This window comes from Benincasa hispida, chromosome 10, assembly GCF_027475165.1.
Source record: "Benincasa hispida cultivar pf3 chromosome 10, pf3_genome.v1.1, whole genome shotgun sequence".
Classification (NCBI taxonomy): Eukaryota; Viridiplantae; Streptophyta; class Magnoliopsida; order Cucurbitales; family Cucurbitaceae; genus Benincasa; species Benincasa hispida.
In genome coordinates this window covers 37,491,781-37,519,370 of record NC_143487.1, presented here as the reverse complement: position 1 = coordinate 37,519,370, position 27,590 = coordinate 37,491,781, and the positions used below count along the sequence as shown (strand labels likewise).

The window sequence follows — 27,590 nt, the reverse complement described above, 5'->3', positions numbered from 1 at the left end:
ATGTGCCCTTTCTAGAAACACCGAAAACAAACTCCAATTCTTGCCAGACATCATCTCAATGATGTCTACCACATGTGGAACAGATCAACTTATCCTCTTTAACAACTACAGGTTGGGAGCCCTGCTACCCCCATTGTCGTGGAGCTCTATCTGTGTTCTGAATTTTTTGTGGAGGCTCTGAAGGCCTCTAATCTGCCTTCCTCTTCTGCCCTGAAGAGGATCTTGCTCCCTATGATATCATGTTTCCCCCTCATACAGTGGAATCTATTCTGGCTACTATACATAATGTTGTTGCATAACTGGTGGGCTTATGGGCCAGTACATGACCCCTTAGCTCATCCTTCAGACTTGAATGAACCTCTCTATTTTATCCTCCTCTGTGGCCACCGACTTGGGAGCAAAACGAGACAGCTTGATGAATTCTCGTTCGTACTCTGCCACAGACAAGACCCCTTACTTCAGATTCATGAACTTTTCCTGCTTATTATACCTCGTGTCGGTAGAAAAGTACTGCTCATAGAACTGCTCCTTAAATTGGTTCTAGGTGACCGACCCTTTACTAGTGTCAATAAAATTTTCGATCGATTGCCACCAAATCTTAGCATCATCCATCAACATAAATACTGCACACTGAAGCTTCTAATCCTTCAGACATTTCATTTAACGAAAAATGGTCTCAATGGAGGAAATCCACATCTTTATCTTCGTAGGGTCCGTTAGTGACCCATCAAAGCTATGGGGGCTACACTTCCTGAAATCCCTAAAGTGTTTAGCTTCAAGGGACAAGTCCTGCACATTCTGATTCTATGGCTGGGTCGGTTGCACCTGTATCGGTGGGATCGATTCCTGTTGGGTCTAATTTTGAGCTTCTTATTCTACCACTACATTGCAAATCAATTCTTGTATCCTCTCCATCAGGGATGATGTAATAGCTTCCCCAATTCGTGCTACCATTTCCTTCTCATCAATTTGAGCCCTAGGTGGGTTTGGAGCTACCAAAACATCTTGATGCCAATCGACTCCATCCTTTTTCATTCTTGACACGGATGGGTCCTAGACTTGAGAATCTTGAATCCTTCATCTAACCTTCCTCTTTACCCTGAGTTTAGGTGCCATGATCTAACATGTACCTAAGAATCAACTCTCACTGGATCCCTTATCATGAAAACATGTGTACTAAGGTATTAAATCAAACTATTCGCATGCAATACATACTAAAAGCTTTTACTTGTAAGACATACCTGGTGACGACAAAAAATATGTTACTGGGCCATAGGAACTATCTAGACTTACATAGTAAGTCAGTCTTTAGAACCCAAAACATGGACTTTGATACCAACTGTAACGACCCAACTTCCTAGGACTTAAACTAGGCCATTACTACATGCATGCTCACATTTCAAATCGACAATTTTTTTTCATGATTTGGTAAAAACCAACTAAAAATAGAATAAATAACTTTATTAAAAGCAAATAAATGAAATTCACTTTACTCTTAAATCATAAAACAAAACTAGAAAATTCTCATAAAAAGTTTAAAAGCACAAAATACCAAAAATTCAAGTTCGAATATCTAGACTAAAAATTTAAAAACATAAAATTCTAAAAACATGAGCGGAAGCATAAGGCTGGTCCTAGTGGCTTGATGTGTTATTTTATTAAGTGAGAATATGGATAATATGCATTGATGGATTGCGTTGTGCACTCAAGTTTCCCCAGTGGAATTCAAGTGTAAATTCCTCTGAGTTTCCTGGTAAGTCCAGGGTTGAACACAGGGACTCGTGAAAATAGATTGCGTTGATGATTTTTTTTATGAAAACTTTGCGATAACTGGAAAAATAAATAAAGTGTTTGGTTGTTGATTGTGTTGATTAAAAAGAAATGAATAAATTCGACGGATTTGAGAAATGAAAGTTGCGTTGATAGATGCAATGAGTATGCGATGAATGGGTTGAGAAGATCTTTAGCATCCAGTGGTTAGGACATCGTCTTTTCATGTCGATGAAACAGGTTCTTTTATGTTGAAAGCCCCCAAACTAGCTATCTTATAGCAGACTAAGACCTTATTCACACAACAAAGAAAGGCCGAATGGAAGGGGGCATTTTTCCGAGTTCTTTCGATATGGTTCTCTCAAGCGCCCTAGTATACTTTACTTATTCACCTGTAGCGTTACTTGGGAATGTGTCAGACCATGTGATCATGTTACTACCATGCACAACAAGTCATTTTCCAATATAAATGCGGTGCTCCTAAGTCTAGGACGCATGTGTTGAATGCCAAATGTCCATTAAGATTATCCCTAAGTCTCTACTCTTGTCCTATGCGTTGATGCAAAATGCCTGAAGCAAGGTGACTGCATACAATCATATCTTATCGTTAAGATGAATGCGATGTGTTAATAACAAATAGTGCTCATTCCTAAGCGCCTATCTCTCATTTATGCGTTCTAGTCTGGTTCTTTCAAACCTAGATTCTGACCTGACCTTCCCAAGTCTATATCTTGTCCTTAGACTACTCTCCCAAGTATCCCCAAAGGACGAATGAAGCATACATAAACAAGATAATCGCAAAGAATGAAGATCCCCTAGTTGTGCTAGTTAAATGCTTCTCAACCCATTCAACTAATCTAGCTACTCATGCGTGAATCACAGAGAGTGGACATATATAGAGAAAGAAATTCCATTCTTATAAATACGTTAAGTACAAAATGCCAATGAAAGTTTAGGATAGAGAGCCTGGTAGCAATTCTTTGCTGACCAAGGCTTTCTTACACTGAAATCTCTATTCTGGTCTAAAGATATTCCTGCTTCCGTAGGCGTTGGCCTTCTCTCTGTCTTTGAAGCTTCCGACGCTCTCTCAAGCTTACTGGAATGATCTACCGACACACTTTCTTCCTCATGTCCACCTTAAAATGAAAGAAACTATGGATAGAGGCGTGAACTTGTAAAGTGATGAAGTAATCAACTGCTTAACCCTTCTCTAAAGAATGCATTTGGTATTTATAGAGTTTCCATAGTGAAAGGTGGCTTCTCTCTCCCGGTTGTACAGATGGGACAACTTTAATTCCTGACTGATGCGCCGGATAATTGTCACCGATAAAGCTGAATGTACTTCATGACCGTTATTGACTGCCAACTTAATTTGGATCCGACTGCCGTCAGTTTTCTGTCCCATCACTTTTAATTATCCTTTCACCCGGATGCGCCTGCCATGTTGCGCTGACCAAGTTGCGGTGATTCTTCTTGGGTGAATGTTTGCGAGCACGATCATCACAAAGTCTTGCGGTGAGGTTGCGCTCGACCAATGTATTCCTGTGGTCGCAATCTCTGTATTGCGTTAACGCATATTCTGCATAAAAATATAAAGATCAACTGCTCTAATACGTTGGACGCACGCGACCGCAATATTATAGAATTTATGCTTAATGGATGCAATTTAACATATTTCATCAACGCAATCCAACATTGTTTAAAAACTTAGTACTATGATAACGTGCATTTCTGCCCGTTATCATGGCTTGATCACGGATTCCGCTTGTCATTCGTCGGCGTGTTCTTACCTTTACCTAAAAAGTAAACATGAGAAAGAATGAGTATAACTTTACTCAGTAAGTAACCCCACTATCGAGGTCGGGCTAAGTATCTATATCCTCTAGATGCCACTTTTTAGTGGGACGTGCATGTTGGGATTGGTGTTCTAATTCTCCTGGTAGTCTCGTAGTTTGTAAACACTTTGTGAACATATTGTTATTAATAAAATAAGTGTTATTTTATAAGCATTTACTCAATCTAATAAACTAAGATCCAAGGTTATCATATGTAACTTAAGCATGTATGTGGAGACATACAAGTGGATCATGCCTTAAGTAATAACCTAAATGGTCTGTAGTATAAGGATAAAAGAGGGATATCTTATCCTGGTGACACTACAAATACGACCCGCTTTGTAAATGTTACAAGTGTTGTAAAGTGCTCCAAATGGTATGATTCTGACCATTCATGTGGAGACTTGTGAATGAGGTATCCTATACAAAGAGTTTGTATAAGACCGGATCACGAGATGATTAGTCTATTTATATAACGCCATTGATAATTAAGACTTACATTTCACTGGGATAACCATAGGTGACATGACCTTAATCTTGAGTGAGTTGAGAACTCCTACTCATGAAGGCGGTCCTTTGATTTGTATGGGTGAGAGTGGCTAGATTTTTAACTCAACAAGCCTACCATTTTGGGGATTTGTCTGATTGGGGAGTTGAGAACTTAGCTATACAAGATGAAATTTACTCCTTCCCCGAAGCAGGGGGTAAGTAGATAAATTGCTCCTTTAAGGGCTGATTCCGGGTCTTGAATATAGTGGCCACATCCTCTCTTTGGAAGACAGGACTCAGTCATAGTAGGAATATAACTTATTATTTATTAGAAAAAGTGGTACTTAAGGAGTTAGATGAAACTATAGAGGCAAAACGGTAAATTGGCCTAGCTGTACTTACGAGCGATTTGTGAAGGGTCATCGCACTGTTGATTGGTTATATCCAATGAACATAGAAATATATCTGTAGTGCGAAGAATGCAACTATCGGTCTTTATGGAGTGACCAACAGTTAACGGATGGTGGATCTCATGATTAAAGAGTTTAGTCAGTTATTAACGTACTGTTGGAACTTCAAGCTACAGGTCCATAAGGTTCCCTTGGTAGCTCAATGGGTTCAAGTTTAGAATCAGATTTTGGGTTAGTTTGAAGTGTTCAAATTAACAAAAGGAAGTTTAATTATATATCATATAATTAAGTTAATTCAATTATATGTGATATAATTGATATGATGTATTAGATATATTAATTGAAGGAGTTAATATAAATATGATTTATATTAAATACCATAACATAGAAAAAGAACTATGGTTTATATGTTTCATATGACGAAATATTAAAACTATAGGCTATAAATATAATATGATAAGTTGGGTATCATATTTATTTATAATATATTAATTATATGATAATTATTCTTTTTCTTTAATAACCGATTGAATGGGAGGTTATTGAAAATTTTATGGTAACTGTGAGATAAAAAGAAAAATTGTTTTCCAAAATCGTTAAGTTGATCCATTCGGATAGATCTCACAGAGGCTATTGAGAAAATGCGTTTTACTAAACGATAGCATAGAGAGCTGACATGATCGAGGATCGAGTTTACTATAAGATAGTTACTCGATTACTTGTTGCTACACGATCGAATAGCAAAGTCTATACGATAGGTTTCTTCTTTCTGAATGATCGAGTATCTAGTCTATACGATAGACTTCATCCATCTCCCACTTACTTGATTGTCTACTCGATCGTCTTCCTCCTTTTTCCTCTATCCAAAGTCATACAGAATCCATAACTCCTGGATTCTCACATCGAGAATACGAAGGTAACACTTATGGTAGTGTTCTAGTTCCATTCAAGGTTCGAGGATCGAGTTGGAGTCGATAGTGATCGAGGATTCTTCAGTTCGTGCTGTTGGCTATATTGATTATTGTGTTCGAGTACTTCTTTGGACGCGTTAGAGATCGATAGATGGATACCTGAAGAAAGATTCTTCAAAGGTTTGCATACTCTATCCCTTGTTTATTTTTCTAAGAAGCATGCTTGTAATTTATTTATTTTGCATAATCTATTCTTATAGATTGTAATTGTTGTGTTCTTTCTCAATAGGATTTGAAACGATCCGCTTCTGCTCATTGGATTTCTATGTTTAGATTTCCTTCAGTGCATAAACCTCTACTTTTCATGGGGTGGCTAAATAATGGATAGTTTAACCCACTCTACCGTAGATTATGTGTACCCACAAAACCTTTGGTGAATCTCGAAGGAAACACAAACCTCTAGTGAAGTCCTGAAGGAGATCACCATCTCTGGTGAATCTCGAAGAAAACACGAACCTTTAGTGAATCCCGAAGGAAACACGAACCTCTAGTGAATCCTGAAGGAGATCACTACCTCTGGTGAATCCCAAAGGAAATACAAACCTCTGGTGAATCTCGAAGGAAACACAAACATCTGGTGAAATCCTGAAGGAGATTACCACCTATGGTGGGTATCTAATTACGGGTAGGGGTAACTATCACTATCATAAACATAACGTTCATTATAAAACATAGTCCCACAAATATGAAAATATATATCATCATGCTCAATGTTCATCTAGAAAATCATATAAATGAAATAATTTAATTCATGCTTGCACTCATAACATGTTTAAAATATAATCAAGTTCAACTTATTTATCCTCATGCATCTAGATGCAAATAGTCTTAGGATCCTCAAAATTATTCTTAAATTTATCGCTCGGCAAAAGGCGGTTCCAGTAGTAAGATTACTTACTTTAATGTTAGGTCCAACCAAATAGCAATTGAATCTTTGTGAAATTCTTGAATCCTTAATCAAGCCTAAGGTATGGTCCAATTCAAATTCGCCTTCCAAACCTTCAATTTGAAGCCCAAATAATTAGCATACTAAACTCCTCTTCATCTTGAGTGAAATTCTTGAATTAAGCCCCACAATATGCTTTGATCTAAAATTGCTTCCAAGCTTAGCATATAGATACCAATCTATGCATAACTTATAATTAGGAATTTTGAAATCAAACTTTCAACATTTTAAACCATTCCAAAGAGTTCTAAATTCACAATACCCAACAACCACGTGCCAAAATTTCAAAAATCGATCCTTAAATCTGTTGGAGAGTGAATCTTAACATCTTGAAACCTCGATCTAAGCTTCAAAACATAGTGAATATTTAACCCAAAATCAAATGGGTATCCAAGATTTTCCAAGAAAACCCGCAAAAATTCTAAGATCTAACCCAAACCCCAAATCTGACGAGAAAACTTACAACAGCAACATAGAAAGAGCTAGGTGGTGGCAGATGATATTGAATGGTTGAGAGAAGGTGACGGCGTGGCTGGATTTGGCTGATGGGCGCAGCTGACTTCGCGTCGACCGGTGGCGCGTTGAAGAGGAACAGACAAACACCGTCGGTTTCGATGGAGGAGCAAGCGACGCGATGACAACGCAAACCCAAGTGGTTGGATGTCAATGAAGGCTAGTCTAACTTCTCTTTTCTTTTTATTTTGTCAAATAACTTAAATAATACTTTAAAACCATTTTCCTTTATATAAGCATATATATATATATATATATATATATGATCGCTTTTCTTTTCCTCTTCAAAATCTAAAATCTTTTTGGATTTAAAATCCGAAATCCCTTTTGGGAAAATAATTTCTAATCAATCATCTCAATAATCGATTTAATTCCAATTATCTTCACCAAAAATCTTAAAAAACCAAATCTCCCAATTTTTAATTCAGTTTTCTAAATTAAAATTAAAATAAATCCCAAATTCTCCTTAATTTAAAACTTAAATTCCAAAATCTTTTACTAAAGAAAAATTTTAAAATTGAATTATTCCTTTTATAATAATTCAATTTAACCTTCAAAAAAATCCAAAATTATCCTCAAATATTATAAAATATCTGAATTTAAGTTATATAAAAATTTGGGTTGTCACAATTATGCTACCAACAACATCCTCGACGTACATTATTTCTGAGCTAGGTCTTCATAAAATTTCATTGAAACTCTTATAGGTTGTAGATCGAGAGGAACATGATGAACAATAACCTTAGGGTCATTCGAAGACCATCGACCTTCAACAACTACCTCTCCTATACCACTCCAATCTAACAATTTTCTCTTCTTGAAAGCATTGTTGTTATTAATGCTATTTACCAAGGCAATATAAAATGTGATATTAAGTATAATGAGAAAGTTATAAAAGGTTATTTATGTCTAACATAGTTCAACAAAATACTAAAATTAAAATAGAACATAAGAAATAAACAATAAATACTTTATCGAAGGTGAAGATTTGACTGGGTTAGTAGCAACATTGTTAACTACGTGTTCATTTGCCACAACAATCACATAAATTCTAATTTGAAATTTTTGCTTCCTAAGCTCAATTCAGGAAGAAAATAGTTTTATCAAGGTATTAAATCAAATGTGAGTAATACAAGGAGACATTAATGCAATAATAGATCTACTATAGCATAAGCTTGAAGTTCAAAACGTGAAGTAAAAAACAAAACTATACATAAAAACAAATTTACGAATTAACAGATATATCATAAATAAGATATTACAAGGCTCATTCAAGCATTTTAAGAGAGAAAAATAAAATTAGGTAGAGAATCATATCCATTCACTCTAAAAATGATTCCACATACCAACAAATACATAAAAAAGCAAAAAATAAACCAAGACTACTCTCCAATTGTGCAAAGATAAGAAAAAGAAAAACATAAGATACAAATCAACCAACAGTTAAAAATCCATAGTAGCTTTTAAAGAATTAGAAAAAAAAAAAAAGAAGGTTCTTAATCAATTAATAGCCATTACTGTTCAGGAGATCAAGAGACTTTCTGTCTAAAATCTCCAACTCAAACAATTTAATCCACTAGGTAGTTGAACCCGAGCGCCATTTAACATAGGGTAATTGCAATTGGTAATATTTTTAGGAATAACAACCAAGTGTATAACATCATTTAAAAAAAAATTGCAAATATAAACAAGTCTATCAACGATAGACTTCTATCATTGATAAACTCTTACCAATGATATGGTCTATCACTGATAGACTCCTACAAATAATATGACCTATCACTGATAGACTATTTAAATTTGATCATATTTACAATTTTTTTTATATTATATTATATTTGTTAATACTTTGGGTCTAATGTCTATATTTGCAACTGTCCCTTTAACATAATATCATATTCCAAGTAAAGAAAAGATGTTAAGAATATTGTGTAACTTCCTTCTTAAGTTGTATAATTCCTAGTCAGGTGGAAGAAGAGAATCATAAAGGATGTGACCTATAATATTTTGAAAATGCAAGATTACTGTTCATGCTCTTTAGAATTGTAATAAGTAGAATAAAAAAGTGGATGCTAAAAAAGGAGTTGTATTCAAGCTTTGTAGGATATATCTATTAGAAAGAAGAGATGGATGCAAGTTACTAATGTTCCTAGCAACAAACCCAAAGCATGTCCCTCTTAAAATGTTTAACAAATTACCATACAATCTTAAGAAGGATTTGAGGCATGCCACTGGGATGTTTTCTTTTTACTAAGAGCTTACAAGTCATTTATGATGCACAGATACTTCATATGAGACAAAGAATCTGTATCAGACACTTATCTAATACCGATACTTTCAGATACTTCCTAGATATGTATAAGACGAGTGATTTGATGTAACTATTTTTTTACTTATTTTTTTTTAAAGAGAAAAGACAAACAACTCATCTAATATTTTTCAATCTAAAACTAGACAACTTATTTTTTTAAGCCAGAGAAAATGTATTTTTAATATATAAGTATTCTCATTTTTTTATAAATATACATTAAAATAATATATAAAAAATGGCATATTCTTCAATATATCCGTATCTTAATTTTTTAGAAATTGACGAATCGTCGTATTCAATCGTATCCGTATCATGTAGTCGTATTCGTATCTGCGTTTCATACCAGGAGAAGAAAATTAGCTCTTTCCAAATCAATTCAACAGTGAACAACAGGGTCATAAGACGGATGATTAAACCTCAGGATAAGCAGACCTTACATCATAAATAAATGGCTAGCTCATTTCCAAGTTGGTACCTTGTTATCGAGTTTGCATAAGGCTATTGATGGTATAACACTTTACATAGAGCTGCTATTGGGAAGATAAAACTCTTCACTAACACAACACCAGAATATTTGGCTATAAATAAGTAAACAATTTAAAAAAACAAAAGACAAACCAACACACAGTCACACTCATCAAACTTTTCAAAATTAATGAAATCTAGAGAAAACCCTCACACACATATCTTCAACAAACAGACTAACCAAGTTATTTCATGGAATAAATCAACAAAATTCCAAGAATAATTTCAACTGGTGTTGTAAGGGGACATCTTAGTTAATTCCTTATCTTAAAAAGAAACAAAAAGAACCATCAATTTTAAACTATATAATGGCAAATATATAATTATTGTACTCATTACCTTCCGTACACAATATCATGACAAAGGCAATAAAATAAACATTCCCAAATTATCTCTTCATAAGTTATGTCATCAATTTCTACTGTAATAATAATCTGCTCAACATCCTAAGTATCATTTTAAGATGCTTATCATAAGCCTACAAAATAAGATAGCCAACGACATAAGAAAAACCTCAAAGAGAAACTTGATCAGGAAGTAAAATTGATAAAGGAAACTACCTCAATTATGTTTGAGAACTCCCTTTAGTTTAGGTGAACCTCCACAATGATAATAAGAATAACTTATATTAACGAATTGATAACAACCCCAAGAAAGCTAAAACAAATTTGACTTAGAAAGATTTGATCAAAGATCAAGAAGAAAGGAGAACATGTTCCTAACTTCAAGATTTCTAACCCTCTACAATCTAATTGATTGGAATAGATTGAAAGTCTAAACATGCATTCTAACTCAAGAATACAAAGAAAACATAAAACTTGAGAGATTCAATTCTGTAAATTCATTCAAAATCTAGTCCTATCTTCAAATGACAATAGTACATAGATTTTTAAACTAATTGAAAAGATATCTTGAAAGGACACAATATTTTACCTATGATGTTTATACTCGGTCCGAACTTTTGAAGTTCATACTTTTGTATTCAATAAATGTAATTTCATGAAATAAACAGGTACGTAGGATATTAAATATATGAATGGATCTTGATTATGATAAGGAAATAATTGACAATAATTAGAGTTGGAGCATTAAATGTTGACTTCTAAGCTAATCTTCCAAATAGAGTTGAAACATTGCAACCTTTAAAACTCCAAGATACTTTGAAAGGACACAACTTTTCACCTATATTACCTAAACTTAACCCCAACTCTTGAAGTTCATACATATACCTTCAATAATATAATTTCATGAAATAAATAGATATATAGTGTGGCATTCCAAATCTTTTGGTAATTTTAATTTAATTATCTTGATTATTTGGTTGCATTCTAACATTTGAAGAATTAAAATTTAATTATTTTGTTAAATTATCTTGAATTAATTGGAGTTATGTTTATATTCTTTTGGGAATTAATATGTTAAGATAATTCAATTTTTCTTAATCCTAAAAGGTAGAAGATTTAGGATTTTAGAAAAGAATTTGGGAATATTTGATTTAATTTAGGGTTATGGGGACTTAATAAGGAGAAAGAGAATATGTACATATATTAATTAGAATCCAATTGGGTTTTGGATTTAAGGTTTGTTTATATCTATATGTTTTGAGTGTGAGTATAAAGTTAAAAAAAAGTATAAAAAAAGTATAAAAAAAGGTTATTAAAACCTAACCCTTTAGCGCCGCCCCCCTTCGCGAAGTCTCTCTTGTCTCTCTTGTCTCTCATTCTACACGATTGTCGTGCTCCCCTCTCGAACCGCCGCACTGTTTTCTGCTGCCGTGATTACAGAGTGGCCGTCGTCGCCAACCTTGTTTTTGCCAGAAAGTTGGGTTTTGGCTAAGATCTCAGTGAGTTTCATGGTTTTCTTGAATGAGTCTTGTTTTTTTAAGCTTTGGAAGCTTAGTTTAGAAGTCAACATTTAATACTCTAACTCTAATCCTTGTCAATTATTTTCTCATCATTCTCTCCTTCTTTTAGAAGATTCATCCTCGAATCTTTAGGATTGCCTTATAACGTAACTTTGTAATTATGGCCTTGAAATTTGGAAAGTAGTTTGAAAAGCTTGTCTCTTCTAAAATAAAATATGAAATTTCTTTAAAGAGCAGTCCTCCCCATTCCTCGTTGTGCATGTTAGATGGAAAACAAATTCCAATCTCATGATTTTTTACACTTGAATATTGTTTTTCACATTCAGTCTTAATCACATTCCCTTTTTTTCTTTTGACTCTAATGAGTCACTTTTCGATATTGTTTCAATCTTCACACTATCTCCACTTTTCTCTAGAGAATTTGTTAGTCTCATTCAGAGCACATACTTCAAATTTCTCCAAGTTTTCCATGACTACCTCACATTTTGATTCTTCTTTCAAACATTGATGATCGCCTTCAGTCATCTCAACAACATTACAGGATCAAGATCTCCATCATTTTTGAAAAGAAAGTTTAAAATATACATGAGTCTGTTGTAATCTCCAAGCTCACATCAACTGCTATTTTGCTTTAAATTTCTGCATATAAAAACAATCAGAAGTGAGTTTGAGATTTGAAAGCAATAAAGTTGAAACCCTCTTTGGCATGGTTTGTTGAGCTACTATAATCTTGAGTGTTCTTCCTTCTTTTCTTCTCTAAATAATCACTATCTTCGTCTTCTTCTTCTCTAAATTAATCTGATGTAAAATCCCCTTCTTCAAGCATTTGAGAAAGAAAGCAAGGCCGAGGGTGACTTTTCAATTCTAAAAAAGTTGTATGCGTCTGACGATTGAGGGTAACTCAATATACGATGTTGTTTGCAAGTGTAGGGACACGTGTGGATGTGGAGTGAGCTGTGTGGAAGTATATTCTTCACCCAAAATTTCTTTTGGGCCAAAATTTGGGCTTTAAACCTAATAAATTGGTTTTAGAGCCATCAGTAAGTCAAGATTCAGATTATTTGAAGATCAAGATGAAGAAATTGAATTCCTCAGCGGAAGCGCGTGAATGCATATGCTAGTGCAATTCATTTTTGAAACAATGCAAAATAGAGAAAACACATTACATAGGATAAACATATTTAATCTACAACATGATTTTAGTTATAGGAATGAAAAGAACTTATCCTTGAAGAATTTCTTCTTGGTGTTCCTCTCCACGAAAACGTAACAACAAGCTCCTTGTTGTGTTGTTTCAATCGTGTTTATGATGATGAGGATGAATGATGATGGAAAAGATGTTTAATTTATCTCTTGGTATAAAGATGATGCTATGTGTTGGACTGATGATAGATTTATGTGTGTGCACACCTTGCTAGTGCATACAAGTTCTCTTAAGCTAGACCCAAGTATAAGTTTAATCCAAGTGTCCTGGTAAGTCCAGAGTTGAACGCATGGACTCTAGAGTACACTAACGCAGATTTGGTCTTTGGATCTATTGTAGAGGTTTCTTAATTGTTTGATATGCGTTGGTTACGTACACTAAACTACTGGAACGGATGCAAAAGAGAAATAGGAGTTCAGAAAAAAAGGGTAAAGGATTCGTGAATGGTTGGCTTAAGTGTAGATGGTATATGTTGATTTCCTAGTGGGAACAACAAATCTATGTAAGCACAATGATAATGAAATGGAAATGATATAGATGTCTGTTAAAGTCTAAGTGTATGCGTGATATGTTGGGGATCTTTTTTTGATTCATACTCATCTCTCAATGTGGATGCCACACTTATCCTATCTCTAGGGTGCATGCATCAATTAAATTAAACAGACAAGTGACATAAATAATTTTATCCCTAGAATTACTTCACACCTTAGCTTGATGGGTTCAACAATTAACTACTCTCTCGAGTGACTAATTGCTTTTCTTTTTTTTAATTTTTTTTTTCACTTCAATCAACTGATCATGTGGATTCAAGCAACAAATTTTATGCACTTATCAAGCCACAAAATTCACATACACAAACAACTTAAAAAATTAACAGATGGAGATGTGAAGAATTGTCGAAAATGAGATTGAATTAAAGATATAGCTTTTGCTACAAATAATCTTAGTTCAATCAAGTGGAATGGTGAATGAGAATGCAAGGTAAAAGAAAGAAGTCAAACCGCAAGGTTCAATCTTTTGTCCCCTTTGGCTTGTTTTTATACTTGCTGTTGCCAACTCGGTGGAGGGGTTGAAGGAGACGTCTTTCTCGAGCTTCTCTCCGGTAGCACCTTGTTATCAACTTCTTGTTTACTGACAAAGATGAAAAATGACTAACTGGCTAACTTGCTAACTTTTTCATTTGCAGTCAATAAAAGATCATATCTATATATATATTTTTTATATTATCTTTTTTATTCGATAATGAGTAGTGTGTTTCAAAAGAATTTTGTTTTTTGTAATCAATTAATTGGTTTTTTTCATATGAATAACATTGGTAAAAATCTTTATTTTTACAATCTTCCTCCTTATATAGGCAATCCACTCAGCTACTTGGTGATTGATTGCATTAAATTCCATATTTTGAGACAGCCATTCTGCTTTGATCAGATGCTGCTAGTCAGATGCCTTTGCTTGCGACTTGTGATTTGACATGGAGTGCACGAGCCAAATGTATCTTTCATGCGTTGGATAAGCTGGACGCATGCCCCTTGCATTGGCCTTGTCTGCAAAACTTGGTGAATTTTTCTGATTCCTGCATTAAAGTGCATTAGTGATGCAGTTTTTCACTTAAGAAGATACTTTTGCATGAGTTTATCAGATATATACAATTTCATGCATTTTCCTTTATCATGACTGCGTTTACATCACTTATAATCCTAATTATTCCAACTTTAAGAGAATAATAACTTGTATTTCTACAAGTTATTACACCCACAAATTTTGAACAATGCTCGTTCTCGAGCATTCATAAAATAATTCCTTAACATACTCTCATGGTCTTGACGTACTAGCTCTACCATTCATCATGTCCTTTAACCTACAGGTGTTTGAGATTGGTGTTTAAGATAAAAGCTTGTTTCCTTCCCAAAGAAATATATACTCGATCTCTTATACGACAAGCACATTCTTAAAAAATTCTTTTGCTTTCCAAAACATTTCCATCTTTCAAGTTTAGTAATCCGTTGGAAGATTTTCACGTTACAAAAATCCTTTCAAAAACAGGTTTTTGTTTCTTAAAGACTACCCATGAGTCGATTTAGCTTACAAAAATCCTTCGTTTTGGCTTGCCCTCATAAGTGGCATGTGGACATCCAACTACGAGCAAGTGCCCTTCACGACTAAACTCTTATCTAAGCTTTATATATCTTTTTTAGGCTTAGATAACAGAGTTTGGAACATGTTGGTCCTAGTTACTTACTTTTCATTTTGGCTTGCTTCCACGGGTGTCATGCGGACATCCAACTATGAGTAAGTACCATTCCCAATCTTAACTCATATCAAGCCGGATTTTCCCTTTTGCATTGATAGTGGAGTTTTACTATTATGTCCAAAATATATTATTATTATTATTATTTGAAAAATTAAATGAAATTATGAAGATTTTTATAAACTAGAGAATGCATCAACTCGAACTTCCCCATCCCCAAATTTTGGAGGTCAACAAGATCCTCATTGTTGAAAAAGAACTACAGAAATGCCTTAGAAAATTTTCAAAATGAGGTTTGAGGTGAGACTTGCATGCATGGGAGATAAAAAAAAAAATGTTTCATTTAGTGAGGTCTTTAGACTTACATTTCTAACACCTATCTAAACACACGAGTTATCAGAAAATAATATTATCATCGAGGTATCAAAGTACGACGCAAGACAAGAATAATAATAAAGGAAAAATAAGAGGAATATTTAAGAGAAATGAAACGATCAAAGTGTTGTAAATTTCATTCATGTCAAAGATATATATATATATGAAATTTCAAATGGATAAACACATACAAAAGTTGATCAAGAAGATAATAAAATAAAAAGGCCAACACCCCCAAATTTGTTTATGAGGCCGGTGCGTCGTCCTTGGGTTCAGGGGCCGGGTCTTCATCCATGAATCTAAGGGGATCACACAAGTGTTGCGGCAGTGGAGGTGGGCCAAACATTCCCATAAGACTTGATTAATATACTGCATCGTGAAGTCAAACTGGTCTTGACTCCTCTACGTTTGTTGATGCAAGTAATCTCTTAAGACAACATTTTGGCATTGTAGAGTCATCAGTTGTAAGTGAAAAGCTTCCATGGATGTCCAAGGGTCGGAATTGTGCTAGGATGACCTGTTTTAGCTCATCCATGTTAACTTATGTGACAGGAGGTGTAAGTGCGTTGGATTGAAGAAATTGTGGTTGATGCATCTCCTCAATTGGGCTGTTAATGGTATGGGCGTTGCTTGTTCTCAACCCTGTTGGCTCATAGATGTCTGTTCTCAACCCAATTGGCTGTGAAGAGGAGAATGCTAAGGGCTTACTGTTTCACTAATATGATCCATAGGCGTTTCATCATGGTGACTTGGATCATTTGGTTCATTAACAAAAGATGTGAGGGTTAGGAGGCTTTAAGGATGAAGAGGTAGATTGAGGTCCGCAAGGCTGGTGTCCTCATAATCTAATGTAAGCTCAACTTCTGACTCTTGTTCATTAGGAGAAGCTTCACTACTTGATTCATCATCTGAAGTTTTGATGCATGCTTTCTTTTTCCTATGCTGTGAAGGCTGAGGTCTTGAAGTTTTTGGTTTGGGAGGTAAGCCGGGATGATTGGGTGATCCTTTTAGTAAATGCCTTATGAGCTTTATGTCCATCAACCCATCAACTTCCTCAAAGTCATCCCCCAGAGGGATGTCTGCACATTTGCACAATGCACAGATGACCAACGGTAAATACAGCTACTTGCATGGCTTTCCCTTGACAACTTTGATATGATCAACTATGAGTTTTCCCAAGTCAAGAGGTATGCATTGCATTATGAAGTAGATGGACAGTACCATCTCCCTCGATACAGTTGCATCATGCGTTGTGGGCATGATTCGGTTCTTTATCATGTATATGTTGGGATTGATGCTCTAAATCTCGTAGGGTCCTATAGTTTGTAAATGTATTGTACAAACTTATTGTTTATTTAGCAAAATATATGATATTTTATTTCGAATTCTGTTGCATTAATCATAAACCAATAAACTAAGTTCCAAAGTTATCTCATAGTTTAAACATGTATGTAGAGACATACGGATGAATCATGTTTTAAGTGAGACATACTGATGGTTCGTGTTTTAAGTGATAACCTAAATGATCTGTAGCAGATGAATAAGGCTGGATACCTTATCCTGGTGACATTACGAGTATGACCTGCTTTGTAGATGTTATAATTATTGTAAAGTGCTACAAATGATCTAGTCCTGATCATTCATGTGGAGACATATGAGGGGGGATATTCTATACAAAGGAGTTTGTATAAAACCGGACCACGAAATGTGTAGTCTCATTATATAACACCGTTCTTAATAGAGACTTACATTTCATCAGGATGACCATATGTAACATGACCTAAATCTTGAGTGAGTTGTGAACTTCTGTCTATGAAGGCAGTCCTTTGATTTGCATGAGTGAGAGTGGCTAGATCGCTGACTCAACAAGCGTACTATTTTGGGGCTTCGTCTGATTAGGGAGCTGGGAACACAACTACACAAGATGAAATCCACTCCTTCCGCAATGTTGGGGTAAGTAGATAAATTGTTCCCTTAAGGGCTGATTCTGGGGCTTGAACAATGTGACGCCACACCCTCTCCTAATCCGAGAGGGATTAGTCATAGTGGGACTATGATTATTGTTTATTAGAGGAATGAATTAGGGGTACTTAAGGAGTTAGATGTAACTATAGGGGCAAAATGGTAATTTTAGCCTAGTTGTACTTATGAGCAATTTGTGAAGGGTCGTTGTACTGTTGACTGGTTATATCCAATGGACCCTGAAATATATCTGTAGTGCGAAAAGTGTAGCTGTCGGTCTTTAGTGGAGTGCCCGACAAACAAATGCTGAATAATTTAATTAAAGAGTTTGATTAATTATTCCTGTATCGTAGGAGCTTTGAGCTACAGGTCCATGAGATCCCCTCGGTAGCTCAACGAGATTTAATAAGGATCAATTTTTTGATTAATTTGAATTGTTCAAATTAATTGAGGAAATTATTTATATGTGATATAATTAAGTTAATTATATATGATATAATTATTATAATGTACTTGATATATTATAATATAAAGTATTTTTTAGAGGAATTAAATATTTGAATATGTTTCAAATATTAATTATGTGAATTAAATTCATATAAATAAAATTTAATGTAAATATGATTTATATTAAATGCCATTAGTGAAAGAAAAGAAACTATAGGTTATATTGTATATGATACAATATTGAAACTATAGGTTATATGTTATATTTGATATAACATATAGTTTAATATATATATCATATGATAAAGTAATTATCATATGAATATATATTAAATAAATAAATAAATAAATAAATTATTATTTAATTTATTTATGAAAATTAATTAATTTTATTTTACAGAGGTTCTTCCTTCTTTTGTAAGACACATTAAACTCTCTATAATTCTCCTAGATCTTTCTTCCTCTAAAAAATTCTTTCCATTCCCTCAATCCCAAAATTAGCTAGAGCCCACCACTCGTGGATCCTTCATCCTAGAGGATACTAAGGTTGCATTCGTGGTAGTGCCAATTGGAATGGTTCTTCATGAAGAAAGTCTTCAGAGGTAAGGTTTTCTGAAAACTGTAAAATTCCTTTTCTCTTCATCTTTTTGTAGCATTTGTATTTTTGATAAATGCATGATCTGTACTTCATTTCTGTGAAATTGTTTTTTCTAAAAAGAATTGGGATTTGGGACGATCTCGCTTCCGCTCAAGGTTCCCCTCATAGGGGTTCCTTCAATTGGTATTAGAGTGTTGGTTTTAATCTAAATTGCCAATTTTTTTTTAATTAATTTTACAGCAATGGTGGGATTTAAATTTCTGCATTCTGTGTTTTGATTCACGTGAGAATGACTTTTTATGATGAATGTAGTTTGTTAATGGATGTTTTTAGGATAGGTGAAAATGGGCAGAAATGCACGTTATCATAGTGTAAGTTCTTAAACAATGTTGGATTGCGTTGATGAAATACGTTAAATTGCGTCCATTAAGCATAAATTCTATAATATTTCGGTCGCATGCGTTCAACGTATTAGAACAATTGATTTTTGTATTTTTGTGCAGAATATGCATTAACGCAATGCAAAGATTGCGATCATAGGAATTCATTGGTCGAGTGCAACTTCACCGCAAGGCTTTGCGTTGATCGTGCTCGCAAACATTCGCCCAAGAAGGATCGCCACAACTTGGTCAACGCAACATGGTGAACGCATTCGGAGGAAAGGATAATTAAGAGTGATGGGACTAAAAGCTGATGACAGTCGGATCCAAATTAAGTTGACAACCGATAACGGTCACAAAGTACATTCAGCTTTATCGGTGACAATTATTCGGCGCATCAGTCAGGAATTAAAACTGTCCCATCTGTACAACCAGGAGAGAAGCCGCCTTTCACCATGGATGCTCTATAAATACCAAAGGCATTCTTCAGAGAAGGAGTTAATCAGTTGATCAGTTCGCACGTCTTTGTTCTTAGTTTTCTTTCATTTTAAGGCAAACGCGAGGAAGAAAGTTGTGCCGGTAGATTGTTCTGGTATGCTTGGGAGAGCGCCGGAAGCTCCAAGGACAGAGAGAGGGCCGACGCCTGCGGAAGCGGGAACATCTTTAGATCAGAATAAAGATTTCAGTGTAAAAAGTCTCTGTCAGCAAGGAATGGCTACCAGGCTCTCTACCTTTACTTTCCATTGTCATTTTGTACTCAACTCATTTATAAGAATGAAATTTCTTTCTTTATATCTGTTCACTCTCTGTTATTCATGCATGAGTAGCTAAATTAGTTGAATGGGTTGAGAAGCATTTAGCTAGCACAACTAGGGAATCTTCATTCTTTGTGATTATCTTGTTTAAGTATGCTTCATTCGTCCATTAGAGATACTCGAGAGGGTAGTCTAAGGACAGGATCTAGACTTGGGAAAGTCAGGTTAGAATATAGACTCGGAAGAGCTAGATTAGAACGCATAAACGAGAGATAGGTGCTAAGGAATGAGCACTATTTGTTATCAACACATCGCATGCATCCTAGAGATAGGATATGATTGTATGCGGTCACCTTGCTTTCATGCATTTTGCATCATCGCATAGGAAAAGAGTAAAGACTTAGGGATGAGGTCTATGGACATTTTGCATTCAACACATGCATCCTAGATTTAGGAGCATCGTATTTACATTGGAAAATGACTTGCTGTGGATGGTTGTAACATGATCGCATAGTCTGACGCATTCCCAAGTAATGCTAGCTAAAGATCTTCTCAACCCATTCATCGCATACTCATTGCATTTATCAACGCAACTATCTTTTCTCAACTCCGCCATCTTTATTTATTTCTTTTTCATCAACGCAAACAACAAACCCAACACTTATTTATTTACTTGGTTACCGTAAAGTTTTCAAAAAAATTACCAACGCAATCTATTTTCACAAGTCCCTGTGTTCGACCCTGGACTTACCAGGAAACTCAGAGGAATTTACACTTGAATTCCGCTGGGGAAACTTTGCACAATGCAATTCATATTTCCACTTTATAAATACAAGCATCAATAGGGCATATATTTATGGCTTTTATGTTTATAATTTAATTGTAAGGGCCCATGTTTTCGGGGCATAATGCTATAGAGTCTGTAAGTATTTAGTTCTGAGTCATTCGTGATGATTAAGGTGGTTTTATGGCGATTCAGAGCTGTTTTTGCATGTTGATTCAAGGGAGAACGTTTATGTACAGTAGCGTCACGTTGCTATGCCCTAGTGTCACGGTGCCCCGAGCGGCGAATGGAGAAGATTCTCCATAGCGTCACGATGCTAGACACAGTGTTGCGACGCTGTGTGGTGGAGAATTTTCTCTCGTTCGCCTTTCGTTTGCCCAGTTCGAGCAGTTCGAGGTCGGTTCGGTTGCTGCTTGAACTGGTTTATGGCTTGGTTCGAGCAGTTCGAGGCGTAATTCACTTGTTTCAAATCAGATGGCTTTTTTTTATTAATGTAATAATTAGCTATTTTATTGCTTTATTAATGTCCTATTCTGGTCCATTAACTTTTATTTTAAATATACATGTGATGTATGTTTTATTATTATATATGTCATATTGTATGTCATATAGAATTAAATCCCACCATAGGTTATGCATTTATTTTCTTGCATCATTTTATATTATAAGTGTTATAATATTTGAATATGTATAATTTAATTATATAGCATGCTCATGCATAATATAGTATAATTGTTATATTATATACATGCATCATGTATATTATAAAGGTTATAATATAAATTGTGGATGTATGTATATATGTTATTAATGTCTTTCATTTCTTTATAATATATAATTGTTATATATATTAGTAATGAAATTGAGATTGCATGAAGCATGACACAACCTTAGGTTAATTTATAAATGTTATGATTTACTAAAGTATGTCAAGCATGCAATGTTTTTTTTTAATTGTTTCATTTATTTATAATCGTTATAACTAAATGAAATTAGAATTAAAATCAATAATAAATAGTTGCATACAAACCTTAGATTATAGTCATTTTTTTTAAATGTTTTAAAACATAATTGAGATAGACCTAAGATCACATTTCTAATAAGATTAGAAATCTAGCTTTAATTTTTTAATCGGTTTAATGGGATTAAGTTGATTCTTAATAAAAGATTAAAAGTGTAATAAATGTACCTATAAGGGACCTTTTGTCTAAGGCGGATTCTGTCTAGGCTGGGGTACTTAAGATGACGGAAGCATCGCGCCCTTACCTGGAAACCTACCTGGAAAGGTGAATTAGATAGATTTGTTAAATGCATGCAAGTTTGATTAAAGTTTATTAAAGAGTTTAATAAGACTTCAATCAAAATTGTTTATTCATCAAATACAAGTGTTGTTTTTTTAAGCAAATTAAACGTTCACTTAGTTAAAAATCAGTAGTCAGGTTTTTTCTAAGTATAACCTTAGGTAAAACACTCAGTGGGAGGAAAATGAGGTATATGATACTTCATTTTATACTCTACACGTTTCTCCCTGTAAGTTCACACCTTGTGATCTACACTCAGCCTCGAGGCACCATGGGTGTCCCCCTATGGGTGGCATTTGTGTAGACCAATATCAAGATGAATGGAGAGAGTGTTTATAGTAAGTGGGAGCTGAGACGTGTGACAACACATCCCTCGGTTTCTCTCATTAGGTTGAAGCAAAGTTTCATGCATTGCCTCGTGTCATCATGGGTGTCCCTCTAAAGGATGACAGTTTTGGATGATGCTTTATTCAATCTCCAGAAATGGATAGGGTTACTTTAGTTTCATATCCCAATATGTTTTTCCCTACGGTTGGCTCATTGTGGCAGACCTTTAGGACCTAAAATAAGGGATACACTTACAAGAATTGTTAAGCTAGTTTAACGAATCTTAGACTGAAAAATGGTGACTAATATTGACAATAACATGGAGTTGTTTCCTCTATTTGTTGAGAATGTCTCATTTCAACGAATGGACACTTGATCACCCTACGATGAATTTTGTCCTGCCTCACTGAAATATTATTTCAAAATTAGATGTCACTTAGGGTACATTAGAATTTTTCTAAAATCGGTTGGTTGTTTTGTGATTAATGCAAATTATCTAATTAAATTTGTTCGTTTTCAACAATTTATATTATGGCTACCGCTCATTAAACTTGCTCGCCGCTGACAAATTAATAGGTGAAAACTATACATCTTGGAAAAACACGATCAACACAATTTTGATCATTGACGATCTTCGATTTGTCCTATTGGAGGATTGTCCTTCCATTCCTGCTTCAAATGCTCATCGAAACGTTCGAGAGACATACGAGTGCTAGACAAGGATGAACAAAAAGGTCCGAGCATATATCTTGGCTAGTCTTACTGAAGTCTTGGCTAATAAGCATAATCCCATGCTCACAACACATGAGATCATGGAGTCTCTAAGGGGAATGTTCCGACAGCCGTCCGCACAGCTCAGGCATGATTCTCTAAAACACATCTTCAATGCCTGTATGCTAGAAGGGGCATCTGTATGAGAACATGTTCCCAAAATGATGGTCCACTTCAATGTGGCGTTGTTAAATGAGTCTTTCACCGATGAAGCCAGTCAGGTTAGCTTCATATTGGAATCTTTACCTGAAAGTTTTCTTCACTTCTATAGTAATGCTGTTATGAACAGGATTGACTATAACCTAACTACCTTGCTCAATGAGCTACAGACCTTCCAATCCTTGCATAAAAACAAGGTTTAGAAAGGTGAGGCAAATGTTGCTTCATCTTTCAAGAAGTTCCACAGAGGTTTGACCTCTGGAACTAAGTCTGTACCTTTTTCCTTCGGCACCAAAAAATGGAAGAAAAGAAAGGTGGGAAGGCGAAAGCTAACCCTGGAGTTACTGCACAAGGAGGCAGAAAGCTACCTAAGGCTGCATAGGGAATCTATTTCCATTGTAACCAGGATGGTCATTTAGAAAGGAATTGCCCCAAATACTTGGTATCAAAGAAGAAGGCCAAGCAAAGTAAATTTGATTTACTTGTTTTGGAAACTTGCTTAGTGGAGAATGATGATTCAACCTGTATTATAGACTCTGGCGCCACTAACATTGTTTGTTGTTCATTTCAAGGAATTAGTTCCTGGCGGCAACTAGCTGCTGGTGATAGGGCGATACGAGTTGAAACTGGGCACGTCATCTCGACTGTGGCAGTTGGAGGTATCCAGTTGACTTTACAGAATAAATTTCTTTTATTAGAAAATGTATATGTAGTTCCTAGTTTGAAGAGGAACTTAATTTCTGTAAAGTGCCTTTTAGAACAATCTTTAATTTTTTTTAGTTAACAAAGTGTTTATTCTAAAAATGGTGTTAATATTTGTTAAGCTAAACTGGAAAATAACCTTTATGTGCTAAGACCATTAGCAACTAAGGCACTCCATAACACTGAGATGTTTAAGACTGCAGTAACTCAACATAAAAGGCTTAAAATTTATCCTAAAGAAAATGCCCTTCATTGGCACCTAAGGTTAGGATACATAAATCTCAATAGGATTGAGAGATTGGTAAAGAATGAACTTCTAAACAAGTCAGAAGAAAATTCTTTACCTATATGTGAGTCATGCCTTGAAGGAAAAATGACTAAAAGACCTTTTACTGGAAAAGGTCACAGGGCCAAAGAACCTCTCGAACTTGTACATTCAGATCTTTGTGGTCCAATAAATGTCAGAGGTAGAGGAGATTTTGAATATCTCATCACCTTTACTAATGATTATTTCAGGTATGGGTATGTTTATTTAATGTAACATAAGTCTAAGTCTGTTGAAAGGTTCAAAGAATTTAAGACTGAAGTTGAAAATGCATTAAACAGAACGATTAAAACATTTTGAACTGATCGAGGTGGAGAGTTTATGGATCTAACATTCTAGAATTATTTGATAGAACATGGAATAGTATCCTAACTCCCATCACTTGGTACACCTCAGCAGAAAGGAGAAATCAAACTCTGTTAGACATGGTTCGGTCTATGATGAGTTATGCAACCTTACCTGACTCGTTTTTGGGTTATGCAGTAGAGACTGCAGCGTATATCCTAAACTATGTTCCATCCAAGAGTTTTACTAGAACATTTGGAATTATGGAATGGACATAAGCTAATTTATGTCATTTCAGAATCTAGGGTTCCCCAACACACGTGCTTGAGGCTAATCCTAAGAAATTGGAACCATGTTCAAGATTATGCCTATTTGTAGGCTACCCCAAAGGGACGAGAGGTGGTTTCTTCTTTGATCCTAAAGAAAACAAAGTGTTTGTATCGATAAATGCTACTTTTCTAGAAGAAGACCACATGAGGGAGTACAAGCCTCGCAATAAAATTTTGTTGAACGAAATTTCCAAGGAAACTACTAAATCTTTTACAAGAGTTATTGAAGAGCCTATTACCTCAACAAGAGTTTTTGAATTAGGATCATATAGTAGATCAAATCCATCTCAAGTATTGAGGTAGCCTCGACGAAGTGGGAGGGTTACAAACCCACCTATCCGTTACATGGGTTTAACTGAACTTCTAGTTATGGTAGCTGATTAAGAATCTATTATCTTATAAGAAGGCAATGGAGGATGAGCTACCTTTCTATGTTGCACCCACAGGTCTGGGTGCAAAGAATCGTCTTCTTCTTCTTCTTCCATTATTAACCTTCTTTTTCTTCTTGAAGGTTGTACTGAAGACCCTTCATTCACATATAAAAATGGTGGTAAGGATGCGTTTGGGTTGACTGTCGAATGAATAAATCCTTGGGATATTTCTTCATCTTCTTCGACAACCATTTCCTTTTCCAACACAAGGGCATAGCGGTCAGCCTTATCCATCTCTTCCTTTACTGGGACTGACGAGCTTTCAATCCTTTCTCTTTCTTGCTCATTTTATAATGCTGTTTACTATTTAGACTGACTATTTCAAAGTGATGACCTAGGTAACTTGATCTTACTCCTGAGCTAACTATGAACTCCTGTTTATTTGGGATTATCCTTAGATTTGTATGAGTGAGGGTTGACTCAATAGTGCGGCTCAATAAGCCTCCTGTTTAAGGGGTAAGACTGGGTAGATAACTGAGGACATAGGGTGCAAGAAGAAATTCACTCCTACCCGCTTTTAGGGATAGTAGAGCGATTGTTCCCTTAAGTCCTGACTTTGGGTCTTGAATAAGGGGCCCAACCCTTTTCTTGGCCCGAAAGGGTCTCAGTTTCATGATTGGATCACAAACCAATTGTTCATTAGAGGATCAATGGGACTTAAGGAGCAAGATGTAATCTCGAGGGTAAACCAACTTTTGACCTAGCCGTTATTACGAATAACTTGTGAAGGGTTAACTTACTAATCATGGTTTTATCGAGTGGACATAATATATTTACACTGAGGGGAGTGCAACTACTGGGATTTAGTGGATTGACCCAGTAGTTAATGAGTGGTGGTTAATTAGATTAAAGAGTTTAGTTGGTTAATCACAAATCGTTGGAGCCTGTGATCTGTAGGTCCATGAGGTCTATGAGGCTTTCTATGAAAAGTTTTACCCTCGATCATTTCATGATACGAAGCAAGATGAATTCCTACAACTCATACAAGGAAGTATGACTATAGCGGAGTATGAATTAAAGTATATCGAGCTTTCAAGGTATGCTTTAAATATTATTGAGGACGAGAGAGAACGTTGTAAAAGGTTTGAGGCTGGATTGAAGAAGGAGATCAGAACGCCCGTGACGGCAAGTGCGACATGAGTAGAGTTTTTGAAGTTACTCGAAGAAGCGATGAGAGTTGAAAGAAAGTATGTCGGTGGAGGAACAAGGGCTAGAAGGTAGTCCATCGTTGATGAATAAGTGGAATAAAGAAGAAAGTAAGAATTTTACTCCTGGAGTAAGAAAAAGTTTATTTAAATAGAAGGGAGCCCAAAATCGGGATCAAGCTTTGAAGGAGCGAGCCAATTGGGGAAAACATTTGGACAACCCTATCCAGATCAATTAAGAGAATTTGTGGCAAGTGCTAACCAAAGGCCCAGATGTTTAACTTGTAATAAATATCAGTGGGGAAGATGTCCAGAACAAGTTCATACTTGCTATAGGTGTGGACAACCAGGACATTTTAGAGGGAATGTCCCCAAATAGTGGGTCGTGAAAGGGGAAATATGTCACAAACTGGAATCAAACCCTCAGGTTTAGGAGAAGGATGCGTTGGTGGCGTAAAGAAAAATGAGATCGGGGAGCACAACCGACCACAGTGAAAATTGTATGCTTTTACCCAGGATGGGGAGATGCCCGAGGCTAGACGGAGCAAGGGCAAGAATATGGAGAAGTAGTGTAGAAACAAACTTTGATTTGTGTGCATAAATGTTCGTTAAATTTCAAGGACGAATTTTTTTTAAGGAGGTGGTAAATGTGAAACCTTGAATTTCACCAAAGTGAATTAGGTTAAAACATGGTTAATAAGGAAGCTTGTAGAGGAATAAAAGAGGAGGAAAATGCCTTAAGTGTTGGAAATTGGACCTTAAAGGCTAAAACTTAAGTTGTGGTTAAGTGAAGATTTAGGTGAAAATTTTGACAAAGTGTTAAACACATGAAGGCACCATGCATTGGTAAGAGCCACGCGACCAAAGCTAGCACCAAGCATTGGGATGTTGCGCTTAGCAAGGCAAGGTGTGAGCATTGGATGGCCGTGTGATGACATGAGAACGTTGGCCAAGCATTGGCATGAGTAGGTTGCTTATGCGACGAGCTAGGTAGGCGCTGGCTAGGGACATATGACTAGGCAAGGTGTCGACGGATGCACACGAGCAGGGTAGTTGATGCAAAGCGATGTGGGCGTAGGGGTGAATGCACGGATGCGCGCGAAGGGTTGTTCGAGGTTGAGTGCAAGGTGTTGGGCGAGCGTGAGGCGAGCGACTATAAGATGTGCGTTGATAAAGACCGTGCAATGCCAAACTATGCGATGCCTAGGCTGTTAGGCTAGGCGTTGATGTAGGCGTTTGTATGAAGCTTGTGGCCAATACACTAAGCAATGGGTGTTGTACTTGGCAAGACCATGGTGGACGCATGGTATGAATGGCCGAGAGAAGGGACAAGGCGTTGGTCAAGATAATTAAAAGTTGATCGCATGAGGAGGGCTAGGCAATGCCTGTACATTGAAGCCATGTGATGGCTAGGTCACTGAGAGGTTA

General features: G+C 35.7%; 1 long non-coding RNA gene across 1 annotated transcript; it reads right to left on the bottom strand.

Annotated features, from left to right (window-relative positions):
• Positions 1-6,194: 6,194 nt before the first annotated feature.
• On the bottom strand, positions 6,195-7,212 carry LOC150033325 (uncharacterized). Its single transcript, XR_016523728.1, has 2 exons — positions 6,885-7,212; positions 6,195-6,474 (listed from the first exon to the last, which is right to left on the bottom strand). It is a non-coding gene; the product is annotated as an uncharacterized LOC150033325 (long non-coding RNA).
• Positions 7,213-27,590: the final 20,378 nt, after the last annotated feature.